Source organism: Panthera onca, chromosome B2, assembly GCF_046562875.1.
Source record: "Panthera onca isolate mPanOnc1 chromosome B2, mPanOnc1 haplotype 2, whole genome shotgun sequence".
Classification (NCBI taxonomy): Eukaryota; Metazoa; Chordata; class Mammalia; order Carnivora; family Felidae; genus Panthera; species Panthera onca.
Genome location: NC_138343.1, coordinates 96,866,927 through 96,881,285, shown reverse-complemented (window position 1 = coordinate 96,881,285; position 14,359 = coordinate 96,866,927). Strand labels below are relative to the sequence as shown.

General features: G+C 41.7%; 1 pseudogene; it reads left to right on the top strand.

Annotated features, from left to right (window-relative positions):
• The first annotated feature begins 251 nt into the window (after window positions 1-251).
• Window positions 252-1,597, top strand: LOC132666470 (ferritin light chain pseudogene; annotated as a pseudogene).
• Window positions 1,598-14,359: the final 12,762 nt, after the last annotated feature.

Genomic DNA, 14,359 nt, shown 5'->3' with positions numbered 1-14,359 from the left:
ATATTTCTCAAAATGTTTTCCCCTTCTCATTCTGTGGAGGCTCAAATTATTATATATTAATCATTATATAATTAATATATAATGCAAATATATAATATATTCATATTATATAAATATGTGTATATTAATTATTACATATTAATATAATCTGTATATAAAGCTGCTTTAAGTTGTCCCACAGATCACTGATGTACTGTTCAACTTTATATTTCTTTTTTCTCTCTGTATTTCGTTTTGAATATTTTCTTCAATTTCACTAATTTGCAATGTCTAATCTGCTATTAACCTCATCCGGCATATATTTTACCTCAGACACTGTAGCTTTAATCTCTACATTTGGACTTTTAAAAATATCTTCTGTCAGTACACCTGGCAGTCCCAAGGATCTGCCTCTTGCTTCAACAGTATTTGGATGGAACAGATCCAGGGACACCTCTTCTACCAGCCTCTGACCACCCTCCAACATGTTTTCTAGTCCCAACTTTCAGAGCCATCTTCTCAGCCACCCTCTGCCTCTGAGATCAGCTAACACCCTATTTTGAGCTTAGCTCATTATTACAGATCAACAATGAGCTGCCAGATTAATCAGAATTATTCCACTAAGTTGGAGACCGCCACCAATTGCCTGGTCAACATGCACCTGCGGGCCTCCTACACCTTCCTCTCTCTGGGCTTCTATTTCAACCATGAGGATGTGGCTCTGGAAGGTGTGAGCCACTTCTTCTACAAGTTGGCTGAGGAGAAGCACAAGGGTGCTGAGCATCTCTTGAAGATGCAAAACCAGTGTGGTGGCCATGCTCTCTTCCAGGATATGCAGAAGCCATCCCAAGATGAGTGGGGTAAAACTCAGGATGCCCTGGAAGCTGCCCTATTTCTGGAGAAGAACCTGAACCAGGCCCTTTTGAATCTGCATGCCTTGGGTTCTGCCCATGCAGACATGCATCTCTGTGACTTCCTGGAGAACCACTTCCTAGATGAGGAGGTGCAACTCATCGAGAAGATGCGCAACCTTCTGACTAACCTCCGCAGGCTGGCTGGCTCCCAGGCTGGGCTGGGTGAGTATCTCTTCGAAAGGCTCACCCTCAGCCACAACGAGGAGTCTCTAGAGCCCAGCAGCCTTTGAGGGGCCCCTTTGGCATACCTCTGGCTCCAGGCTTATGCCTGAGCCTCTCCCTACAACACTGGGCAGCTTTTTAACCATCCTGGAGCCCTCTCCTAAGCTGTGGCTGTGGACCAAATGGAAACAACAAAGCTTTTTGCAGCAGCTGGTGAAAAAAATTTTTTTAAATATCTTCCATGTCTCTACTTGACTTTTTGAACATACACTGCCGGAGTCCAGCTCCAGCAAGCAGGTCCAGGGGTTCCCAAAGGATGAACAGCATTGGCAAAAGAGTGAAAATAAAACAAAACTAAAATAAAAAACAAAAATAAAAATGGACACAGACAACAGCAGTGTGTTGAATTGGCCGCTTTATTGTGGTAAACGTGCCATTATATTTGCTAGCAATTTCCTTGTAGCATGTCATCTATGTTTTCTAGCATTACCTAATTTTAAAAATGTTCCTATGTGTAATCACCCTTTAAGGAATAACATGGTTATTTTCTCATAATGTTCCCTCCTGCCCTTTGCTTATTGATTAATTTCTTACATTATTTTCATTATGTATCTACATTTATCTATAATCTATAGAGCGTTTGCTTTGCTGTTTTCATGAAAGGTCATCTATCTCTCAACACCTCAAATGGAACAGTTACAGGGACATGACCTCTTAGTTGTTTCCCCGAACCATTTGTGGTTTGAGGAACAAAAGTGTTCGCCTTGGTCCGAGGTGCCAGGCGGGGGTCAAGAGGGCCTTAGGAACCCACGCCTAGTACATTCTCAGAGAGACAATGCACCTAGGAACTAATGAACCATTCTGTACTTTAACCGACTAGGTTCAACCATCATCTGGAATGCCTCCTGGGGGCCAAGTGGGCCTAGGGGTTGGAGTAACTTGTGCCCATAGATACACTCCTTTGTTGCCAGAGTGGGGCTTTCAAATGCATGTGTCCCTCCTGGGCTTGCAAATGTATGAGGCTATCCTTCCTTCAAATAGAGGAGTCTCCATAGGGGATGGCAAGGGTCAAATGTAGGGCCGCACAATTTCCTTGCGGAACCTATTTTCTTTTCTAATGGTTTGTTTCCCAGGGGTCCTGTCAAGGACAGTTCCCCAACAGACAATTCCCCAGGTACTTTTATTAAGGCCAAATTATATAAAAGCGGGAGGACAAGAAGCTTCACTGTCAGTGGGCCGCCTTGCAGTCCCAGTCCATTCACAGCATCTGTCCTTGACATCAGGCTGGGATAGCTTGGCTTCCAGCAATACACAAAATATCATTTTAATACTGTCTGCTAATTCCAACGTGTATACCAGATCTGGATTGGCTTCAATTAATTGTTGTCTCTGCAAAATGGTGCATATTTTCTTGCTTTCTTTGTTTACCTAGTAATCTTGACTGGATGGCAGACATTGTGAACTTTACCTTGTTGAGTGATGGATATTTTTGAATTTTTGTAAATATTCTTCAACATTGTTCTGAAATGCACTTAAGTTACTTGGAAATCATTTGATCCTTTTGGGCCTTGCATTTAAGAGGTTATAGAATAAACTAGAATAGCATTTAGTTCAAGGGTAATAATCATTCCCCATTGTTGAGGCTATACTCTTCTGAGGATTCTGCAAATGCTGCGTGAATGATGAGGTTTTCTAGACTGGCTGGTGGGAACACTGCTGTTAGCCCTATGCAAGCATCAGGTATTATTCTCTGTGATATTTCACATAGTTCTTTCTCGAGCCTCAGGTCATAATTTCACATGCTTGTGCCGATAAATACTCTTGAATATTTGAAGGTGATTTTCTGCAAATCTCTGGAGTTCTCTCTGCACAGCTCTCTCTTTTCTGGCACTTTGCACTATGAACTTTAATCGCTTGGTCTCCCCGGGCTCTTAGCTCCATGTCCTCAATTCAAGGAGTCCAAAAAGATCCACCTGAGTTCTACTCTTCTTTTCTGTGCCCTGGAAACTTTCAAGGCAGAAAGCTGGGGAAATCATGGGAATTGTTTCATTTGTTTCCTATCTTTTAGGGATTACTGTCCTTCATTGCCTGATGACCATTGTTTCATACATTTAATCTGATTCATTGTTCTTGCATCAGGTAGGATGGTAAATGCAATCATTGTTACTCCGTGATGGTTGAAAGCAGAAGTCCTAAAGGCTTCTCTAGATCTGCCTTAAAAAACGTAAAAGAAAGCACCGAAAGAATCAAACTCAAATAACTTAGTTGCATGTCAGGATGAAGTTCAAACTCTTTAAGAATATAACAAAGCCCAGTGTCTAACAATGTAAAATTCACAATGTCTGGCATCTAATAAAAATTACTATGTATACAAAGAACCAGGAAAATATGACCCACACCCAGGAGAAAAATCAACCAATAGAGACAGATCCAGAAATGACAGAGGTAATAGAGTTAGTGGACAAAGAATTAGAATTGTATAAGTATATTTGAGGATATAGAGGAAAACATGAGCATGATGAGGAGAGACATGAAAGATACATATTTTAGAGAGAATCAGAGACTTGGATTCTAGGATTGATGCTTCCACAGGCTGGCTGTATGACCCTAGAGAATACCTCTACCCTCTCTGGGCTAATGACATCTCTAAGACTCTCTTCCTCTCCATCTCTTTCTCATCCCATAAGCTCTACATCCTAAATGTCTACCTGTCTCCATCTCCACTTCCTAATCATCTCTCCCCCAGACTATGGCAAACCTCTCATCCCAACTACCACCACACCCAATCCTTTTCTCCCACAACATAGCCAGAGAGATTTTTCTAAAATGAAAAATAAACCATGCCTGTTTTCTGGCCTTTCAGTGCCCTTAGGATAAAGTTCACAGTTCATATTGCAGACTCAAGGCCCCTCTTGGTCTGGTCCCTCCCTGCTTGCTCTCTTGAGCCTTTGGGGAAACCATTCTTGCCTTTCCCTCCTGGCTTCACTCCTATTCTTTCATCCTGGGGCATCCTGTCTGGAATATTTCTCCCAATGATGTTTCATTCAGTTCATGCCTGATTCTTCATTAAATTCCCAGCTTAAATGCCACTTCCTCAAGGCCCTCCCATAACTCAGGTGCTGCTCCTGCTATGTGCTCTCATATTTCTTTGCTTCCATAATCACGGCACTTATCTCACTTATCTCACCATATTATTATAATATTATATTATATTGTATTATATTATATTATATTATATTATATTATATTATATTATAATAATTGCTTAATTTTCTCTCCCCATCCCAACCTCTGTGCCTGGTCTCCATGGTATCCTAGCACCTAACCCAGGGTTTGGTTCCAAAATAAGTGAATATTTATCCTCTATAACGTACTATAGTTCTGCTCCTTGTGTCCCCGTTCTAGGCCATGCCCCTGTAACCCTGGATTCCTGACCTAGCCTCAGATCAGCCCCCCTGCCCAAGGGTCTCCTTCGTTTAATCCACCCTGCTCACAGCAGCAAGAACCATCGTCCTCAAGCATCATTTTGATCATATCACTCCCCTTCTTAAAGCCTACAATAGCTCCAATTGCCTCTTGAATTAAATTAAAACTCCTAATCATGGGTCTCAAGGGTCTCTACCAATTAGCTGCCTCCCTTCCCCCACACCTAGCTGCTGTCATCTTTTCACAGGCCCTCCACATGGCTTCCCCTGCTGCCCTGCAAATCTGCTATGGGCCCACCTCCTCCCTAAGCTAGCTCTATGGCACTCTCTCCTCCTTTCTGAGCTTTCTCTCTTTCATTCTGCATCTCATATCCTTTCCTGCACTTAAAAAATATGGCTCAATAATCTTTTCCTTCATGACTGTTTCCTAAATCAACTCCATGTGGCTTTGCCCTTTCTAGCATAACCTGTTTTCAGGTATGTAGAATATTTGTGCTTATATGTATGCCTTATGGCTTCTGCTAACTTATTTTTGGTACTGTCTTCCCTATTAGGGTTCAGCAACTCGAAGGACAGGAACAATGTCTTTTTTTCCCTTGTAACTCCCTGTGATCCTCAGGCAGTTTCGGTGTGTGAAGTCCTCGATTACCTTTGCAACAGATATGATGGGGAGGGGGGAGACTGGAAAGTGGGAATTCCTAAAGGAAACCAGTTTCTCCTCAGGTTTGCCAGACTAGACTCTAGTCAGTCTGACGGGTGCAGCCCCAGCTAAGCAGGAGATAGTTGGTGCCCAACACCCACACCGTGGGGGGAATCTTAGTGTGGTAGTGAGAAAGAGAGACAAAAACAAACTTTTCTGAGTGCCTGCCCAGTGCCAAACACTGTGCTGGGAACTTTATATATATTATTTCATGCCTCCCTCCGAACACCCTGACAAATTAGGGATGATTATTCCTGACTTACAAGTACATTAGGAGTCAGAGAGGTGGGTTTAATCTGCCTGGTCACAGATTCAGGTCTTCCTGATCCAAAACACATGCTCCTGTTTTCATACCAAGGAAGACATATTTCTGAATGAGTGGACTTTCTGGCAGGGTGCCCCAAATCTACACCACAATTAGAACACACACTGACGGGGCACCTGGGTGGCTCAGTTGGTTAAGCTTCCAACTTCAGCTCAGGTCATGATCTCCCAGTTCATGGGTTCAAGCCCCACATCTGGGTCTGTGCTGACAGCTCAGAGCCTGGAGCCTGCTTCAGATTCTGTATCTCCCTCTCTGCCCCTCCCCCATTCGTGCTCTGTCTCTGTCTCTCTCAAAAACGAATAAACACTAAATTTTTTTTTTTTAAATATATAACTTATATACAATATCAGAGTGTTCACAGACATGCCTTACTTCTAGCCATAGGTTTATGTAGACCTCAGGCCTGCAGAGAGAACTACATGTTCTCCTCATGCCTTTCCTATTTTCCAGACTCCGGAACCTATTAAAGGTAAATATGTGAGGACTCTGTGTCAATATTATTTATGTACATGTTTCAAATGATGTTCTCCATAAGTTTTGAGTTAAAGATCCAAAGCCTAGCTTCAACATGGAGACCTCTGAGAAAACCTAGGGATTGAAAAGTAGTTGCAGAAGGGGCTTTTGTGAAAATAAATTTCATGTCCCTTCGCAAGGTGGGTTGTGCCTGTATTAATCTGTGGTCCCTACCGTTAGGTTTTAATCACACCTTTATTTCCAGACCGGCTTTCGTCATGATTGTAGACAACACTATCATTCCATTTCAGCTTAATTTTTTGGAGCTCATGCCAGAGTCTGCTCTATTTACAAGGGGAAGCTCCTTTCAAACAGTAAACTCATTTTCCTGGGAAACTCTTTCCTTTGTAGTTGAGGAGAAAGGAAAAAGGGAAAACCTGGAGGCTCTGGGGAGGATGTTTGAGGCTGAAGAGTGACATCTCTCGGTGGAGAGATGGAAGGGACTTCTAATTAGGCCGCTTTTTACTGGGACATGTAGGAAATCGAGTGTCCATAGCTTCAGAGTGTCCACGAGCCCCTCAAAGTCGTATGCGACATTTGGGGTGTGAAGTGTGTATTTTTCTGAAAAAGTGGTCCAGAGCTTTCATCAGGACCTCAAAGCGTTCTTTGCTTATGGAAGTGAAGGTCTCCTGGGTTGGGCCTGTAGTTCCTGTGTTTGAGGTCAAAAGATTACCTGCAGCAGAACCACAGCGGGGTGGTTGTTGGAAAGTCAGATTCTGGGGCCCCCACCCCCAGTCTTCTGAATTACAATCTCTAGGGGTATGACCTGATCACTGAATCTTTAACCACTTTCCTGGGTGATTTGGTTAAATTTCTGAATTTGCTAGGAGGTTTCAAATGTTTGATATCATTTTTTAGAATAAGGCTAGCAATTACAGTGTAGGAAGTGCTTACATTTCCCCAAATAGGCCTGGGTTCGAATCCCAGCTCAGCTACTTACTGAATGTGTAACCTGGCAAGTTATGAATCTCTCTGAAACTTAGTTCCCCTACCTATAAATATGGGGCTAATTTATCTGTTTTGAGATAATATTGCTTAATACGTAGTAAGAATCCAAAAAGTATTCTTTATTGTTCATAGCTTCTCTTAAACATTGAGTATTCCCTCAAACTCTCTAGGTCTAATGTGTATTTTTTATATGCTTTATGAGACTTTTTTCATAAAGGTATTGTCAATAAACAAAACAAAACAGGTTAATCATTTTCTACTGTGTATAGCCATGTATAAAGGGGTTTTGTTATACCTGCAAATATTCCTGAACTGTAAACTATAAGCTGAAATTTTCTTTGCCTCAACTTAACAGACAAATTAGCAATATTTATATTTTGCAAGCTCTACCACACTGCAACTCTTTCTGTAGACTTAGTGATTTTAGCAAATGCAAAGCATAAATATCAGAATTTACCAACAAGGGCAAAGTCTTCCAAGCTTAATAGTTACATTATTGAGAATGTTTGGTTTAATTGAGAATCTACTCACTAGTACATCTCCAGAAGCAAACAGCAAAAAGGAGAAAAGAAGAAATTCCTGTTGTACAGCCAGTTCTAAAATCTTGTTTGGTAAGATCACCTCCCCAGCCCTCCACCCGCCCCCCACTCCCACTCCCAGCCACACCCCACCCCCTACACCCCCAGCAAACATTGGATTGTTTCACACAAATTCCTTCCCTCCGGTGATTTTGTAGCTCTGTTGTACTACAGCTGTCTCTCTTTTATCATTTGAAAATAATTGACACAAATACCCATTTTTACATACCAAGGAACATTTATCCTTGCTCACGATGTAAGCAGAAAATTTAAAGGAAATATACTGTCTAAACAAAACCAAAAACTCTTCTAATTCATTTCCACAAAGAGTAACCAAAGTTCTCCTTTGATAAACTAAAGAATCTAAGAATTTGTCTCTGGTAGCTTTTTTTGAGGCTAGACATTTATTTCAGTCACTGGTGGAAGATGACTCGTTTATCTGGAGCATAAGAAATTGTGCCTCTGCAGAGAATTGCTTACCCAAGAGGTGGACTACAGTGGTCTGCTTACCTTAAATTTACCATTTTAGTAATCTTAAATCAGAATCTTCTGATGTGGAGGACAGGCTTAGGCTTAGGTTTTGTATTCCTTGATTGCCATCTGCTGGTGGTCCTCCGTACTAGAAAATAAAAATTCTCAGAAAGATCGCCACAACCTGGTTGTTGCTTCCTTTGAGCAGTTCTTGCCACCTCAGAGAGAACATTTTTAACGTCCCATGATGACCCTGATGACACCAGAGAGTCATGCCAAAGTTCTGGACAACATGTCTCTCAGAAACAGACCTTGTGTAGTTGTTTCCTGGGAAGATGGTTGCACAGCTTACTAGGCATGCTGCAGGGCCAGTTGCTCATTATTATTATTATTTTTTGAAACGTGCTTGGGGGGCGTGGGGAGCTCAGTCAGTTGCGTATATAGGACTCTTGATTTCTGCTCAGGTCATGATATCATGGTTTGTGAGTTCGAACCCCGCATCATTGACAGTGCAGAGCCTGCTTGGGATTCTCTTTCTCCCTCTCTCTGCCCCCTCCCCCTCCTCGCTCTCCCTCTAAATAAATAAATACATAAATAAATAAACATTAAAAAAAAACCATACAGTTTAGTTTTGGGGTTCACAGTAAATTGAATGGAGAGGACAGAGATTTCCCATATATCCCCTGCATCCATACGTGCACAGCCTCTCCCGCTATAAACATCTGGCACCACAGTGGTACATTTGTTACAACTGATGAACCTACACTGACATGTCATTATCACCTAAAGTCCACAGTTTGCACTAAGTTTCACTCTTGGTGAACTTTGGCGTTGAATATCCTATGGATTTTTGACAAGTGGATAATGATATGTCTCCACTATTATAGTATCCCACAGAATAGTTTCACGGCTCTAAAAATCCTCTGTGCTCTGCCTGTTCATCCCTCCCTAACCCCTGGCAACCACTGATCTTTCATCGGTCTTGATAGTTTTGCCTTTTCCAGAATGTCATGTATTTGGAAGAATATAGTACATACATAGCCTTTCCAGATTGGCTTCTTGCACTTAGTAATATGCATCTAAGTTTCTTCCTTATCTTTTCATGACTTCATAGCTCATTTCCTTTCAGCATTAAATAATATCCCGTTGTGTGGATGTAGCACAATTTATCTATTCACCTACTGAAAGACATCTTGATTGCTTCCAAGCTTTGACACTTGTGAATAAAGCTGCTTTAGGCATTCTTGTACAGATTTTTGTGTGCACCTATGTTTTCAACTTATTTGCGTAAATACCAAGGAGTGCATTTGCTGGATGGTATGGTAAAAGTTGCTCATTTTTAAAAGGACCAAGGGGGCAGAACTGGCTATGAACATCTGTGACAAGAATGCTCTGGGCCCATGGTGGGCTTCATGTGTTCAGGAATCCTGCCAAAATCATATGCAAGCTGTTGGGTAATGTGTATTTTCTGGGGAGATGGTTCACTGCTTTCATCAGGTGCTCAAAAATGGCCGTGGCTCAAGAAATGCAGCTCCCTGGAAACTGAAAGGAGTCTAGGTGAGGGGTGCCTGGGTGGCTCAGTCACTTGAGCGTCCGACTTTTGATTTTGGCTCATGTCATGATCCCAGGACCATGGGATTGAGCCTCGCATTGGACTCTGTGCTGAGTGTGGAGCCTGCCTAAGATTCTCTCTCTGTCCCTCTCGTCCCCTCTCCCTAGCTAGCACACTCTCACTCTCTCTCTAAAATAAAAAAACAAAAATAAAAAATAAAGAGTTGAGTTTAGTTGAGTTGAAATTAGAAAATAAGTTGAAATTAGAAATTAGAAAATAATAAGGAACTAGCATTCCTTGAGAACATGTGCTTGATACTCTTAGACAGCTCTCATTAAAAAACAAACAAACAAGCAAACAAAACAAAACAAAAACAAACCATAATGCTAAAAACAAGAGCTGGGGTGTATTGAGAATCCACCAAGTTAAATAGTTTATCTTTGTTACTCTATTTCTAAACTTACAATGACCCCATGCTTACAATTTATTTCCATTTTATGAAACTGACCAGGAGGGCACCTAGGTGGCTCAGCTGATTGAGTGTCCAACTTCAGCTCAGGTCATGATCTTGAAGTTTGTGAGTTTAAGCCCCACATGGGACTCTCTGCTGTCAGTAAGTCTGCTTCAGATCCTCTGTCCCCCTTTCTCCCTGCCCCTTCCTTGCTCTCTCTTTCTCTTGCTCTCAAAAATAAATAAACTTGAAAACACTGACCAGGGATCAGAAATACTGTATTGCCTATGTTTGTACAGCTAAATATGGGGCTGAAACTCAAACACATACCAGTTTAGACTCCATTCTCCAATAACAAGGACAATTAAAAAGAAATTTCTGCCTCCAGTGTTTTCCACAAGGGAAGACAGAGCCGCACACCATCTGTGGTGAGGAATGGAGACCCCCAAAGAGGAAGAAGAGAAATGTCTGAGCTAAGTCTCAAAGGGCAATAAAGACCTGGCTAGGCAGAGAAGCAGGGGGCAGAGGCAGAATTCCAAGAAGGAAACAGGCCGTTCCATGACATAGAACATGAGAAAGAGGCTGAGTGAAAGTTCCAGAGCTGGTGCTATGATGCTCAGAAAGAACAAATCCTTGCCAGCTCTTGGGGCAATAGGACAAAGACTAATAATCTCTGGTACTAAAAAGAAGAAACTTCAAAAGTGAATTTAAATTAGATAAACTGGGCTTCATCAGAGTTATAAACGTTTGTGCTTCAAAGGACACCATCAAAAAGTGAAGTGACAGCCCACAGAATGGAAGAAAATACTTTTAACTCCCATATCTGATATGGGACTTTCACCAGAGTATATAAAGAACTTTCACAACTCAACAATAAAAAGACAACCCAATTTTTAAAAGGGCAAAGGTTTTTTTTTTTTTTTGAATGATTTATTTATTTTTTTTAAATGTTTATTTATTTATTATTATTTTTTTAATATATGAAATTTATTTTCAAATTGGTTTCCATACAACACCCAGTGCTCATCCCAAAAGAAAAGGGCAAAGGTTTTGGATAGACATATCTCTAAAGAGGACATACAAATGGCCAATAAACATGACAAGATGGTCGACACCATTAGTCATTAGGGACCTGCAAGTCAAAATTACACTTCAATACCACCTGAAGCCCCCTAGAATGGCTAAAATTAAAATACGAAAGACAGACGACAACAACAAACGTTGATGAGGATGTGAAGACATTGTGACCCTCGTACATTGCTGGTGGGAGTGTAAGTGGTGCAGCCACGTTAGAAAACAGTTTGGCCATTCCTCAAAATGTTAAACCTAGTTACTAGATGACCTAACAGTTCAACTCCTAGGTACATACTTGAGAGAACTGAAAGCATACATCCACACAAAAAACCCGTCCACGAGTGCTCGGAGCAGCATTATTTTTTTTTTTAATTTTTTTTCAACGTTTATTTATTTTTGAGACAGAGAGAGACAGAGCATGAACAGGGGAGGGGCAGAGAGAGAGGGAGACACAGAATCTGAAACAGGCTGCAGGCTCTGAGCGGTCAGCACAGAGCCCGACACAGGGCTCGAACTCAAAGGCCGTGAGATCATGACCTGAGCCGAAGACGGACGCCCAACCAACCAAGCCACCCAGGCGCCCCATCGGAGCAGCATTATTTAGTTCAACAGTAGAAACAACCCAAATGTCTGTCAACCAATGATTGGATAAACAGAATGTGAAATGGCCATATTCTGGAACATTATTCAGCCATAAAAGGGAATGAAGTACCTATGCGTGCTACATAATGGATGAACCTTGTAAACATTGTACACATTAAAAGAAGCCAGTCACAAAGGACTGCATTACATAATCGTATTTATATGAAATATCCAGAATAGGCAAATTCACTGAGACAGAAAGCAGGTTAGTGGTTGGACAGGCGAGGGGGAGATGAGGGAGAATACCAGTGGCTGCTGGTGGGTACAGGATTTCTTTTGGGGGTGATGAAATGTTCTGAAATTAGGTCATGATAATGGTTGCACAACACTATATTTTCATACAGTGAAAATCACTGCATTGTACACTTTAATAGGATGAATTTTATGATATGTGAATTACATCTCAACAAAGTTGTTGTTCAAAAAGGGAGAGGGAGGAACCATTCCTGAAGCAGAGTTGTCCTATACACAGAGGTCCTATACACAGAGCTGTATCAGAACGGGCAGAGTGAGGGAGGGACCTTAGGTAATGACAACAATAACAATTATAACCCCTAACTTTATTCACTTAATAAATAGTTGTTGAGCACCTACTGCAGTCTAGATGCTGGGGATACAGAGAAACAGACAAAATCTCTCTCTTTAGGGAGATCCTATTCTTTTTTTTTTTTTAATTTTTTTTTTCAACGTTTTTTTTTAAATTTATTTTTGGGACAGAGAGAGACAGAGCATGAACGGGGGAGGGGCAGAGAGAGAGGGAGACACAGAATCGGAAACAGGCTCCAGGCTCCGAGCCATCAGCCCAGAGCCCGACGCGGAGCTCGAACTCACGGACCGTGAGATCGTGACCTGGCTGAAGTCGGACGCTTAACCGACTGCGCCACCCAGGCGCCCCGAGATCCTATTCTAATGGGGAGACAGCCAGTAAGCAAATAAGTCACTGTGATATCAGATAGTGCTAAGTCTTAGAAAAAGAAAGAAGGGCAAGGGTGAGAAAAGGATGGTAGAGGGAGGAACTGTTTTAGATGAGAGGACTGGGAAGGCCTTTAGGGGGTGACATATGCACAGAGACCTGAACAAAGTGAATTTTGTCAGTATTTCCCCTGCAGGCACTGAGTTTAAGATGTGCATCCTACTTTAAAAAAAAATTTTTTTTTAACATTTATTCATTTTTTTTTTTTAATTTTTTTTTTTCAACGTTTTTTATTTATTTTTGGGACAGAGAGAGACAGAGCATGAACGGGGGAGGGGCAGAGAGAGAGGGAGACACAGAATCGGAAACAGGCTCCAGGCTCTGAGCCGTCAGCCCAGAGCCTGACGCGGGGCTCGAACTCACGGACTGCGAGATCGTGACCTGGCTGAAGTCGGACGCTTAACCGACTGCGCCACCCAGGCGCCCCAACATTTATTCATTTTTGAGAGTGAGAAAGACAGAGCATGAGCGGGGGAGGGGCAGAAAGAGAGGGAGACACAGAATCTGAAGCAGGCTCCAGGCTCTGAGCTGTTAGCACAGGGCCCGACGCAGGGCTTGAACTCATAGACTGCGAGATCGTGACCTGAGCTGAAGTCAGGCACTTAATAGACTGAGCCACCCAGGAGCTCCAAGATGTGCATCCTACGTAATCCTCTCAACGACCTCTGAGGTATACCATTATCTTAATTTTACTGATGAGAAAGTTGAAGTAGAGAGAAATGGAGCTGGTGTTCAAACTCAGGTTTGTCCTTTTAGGGCACTTTATAACTTTTCAAAGCTCTTTCACGCAAATGGAGTAATATATGCAGAAATGCTTCATGGATGAGAAAATACTATGCAAATGTAAGTAATTATAACTCTTTTAATGTAATCTGGTTTGACCTCCACGGCATCACTGTGAGGGAGATAAGGTGTGCAATATTATACCATTCTTAGACAAAAACAAACACACACATCTGTGAAGTGCAAAGTAAAGTAAGTTGCCCAAGGTCACAGAGTTACTTAATGGTGTAGTCAGAACCAGTTAATGGTATCAAAGTTAATGGTATATTCAGAACCAGTACCATGTTTTTAAAGTTTTGTATTTGCATCTCTTGGGATGATAAATTCTAAGTATTTTTCTTGCCAAGCATATTTATAACTGCATTAATTATTAGAGTTAAAAACAGTTTAGCATTCCTGAATAAATCTTTGGATGATCCCTTCTCCCTTCTTCTGTATCTTGGATTCCACTCACTCCACAGACTCCTTCCTTCTCCTCCATGTCTTTTCTCATTCACTAACTTTTCCAGACACAGACACCTTCACATACATACTCCAGGAATTAGGGAGAAGCCATCCAGGCTTCCCATGCCTCTTAATTAGCACCGGGAAGAGGCACTTATCCTCTTAACTGAATGAGACCAAATCATTCGCTCTCAAGACATAGAGTGCAGTTACTAACAGAAATATGGATTTCTTAAGGTGACTACCTGGGGTTTGAAAATCACCCTTCAAAATGATTAAATGTAATTGATTTTAGATGCTCTAAGGGGCGTCTGGATGGCTCAGTTGGAAGAACGTGTGACTTTGGATCTCAGGGTTGTGTGTTCGAGCCCCATGTTGGGTGTAGAGATTGCTTAAATAAATAAAACTTAAAAAGAAAATAGGTG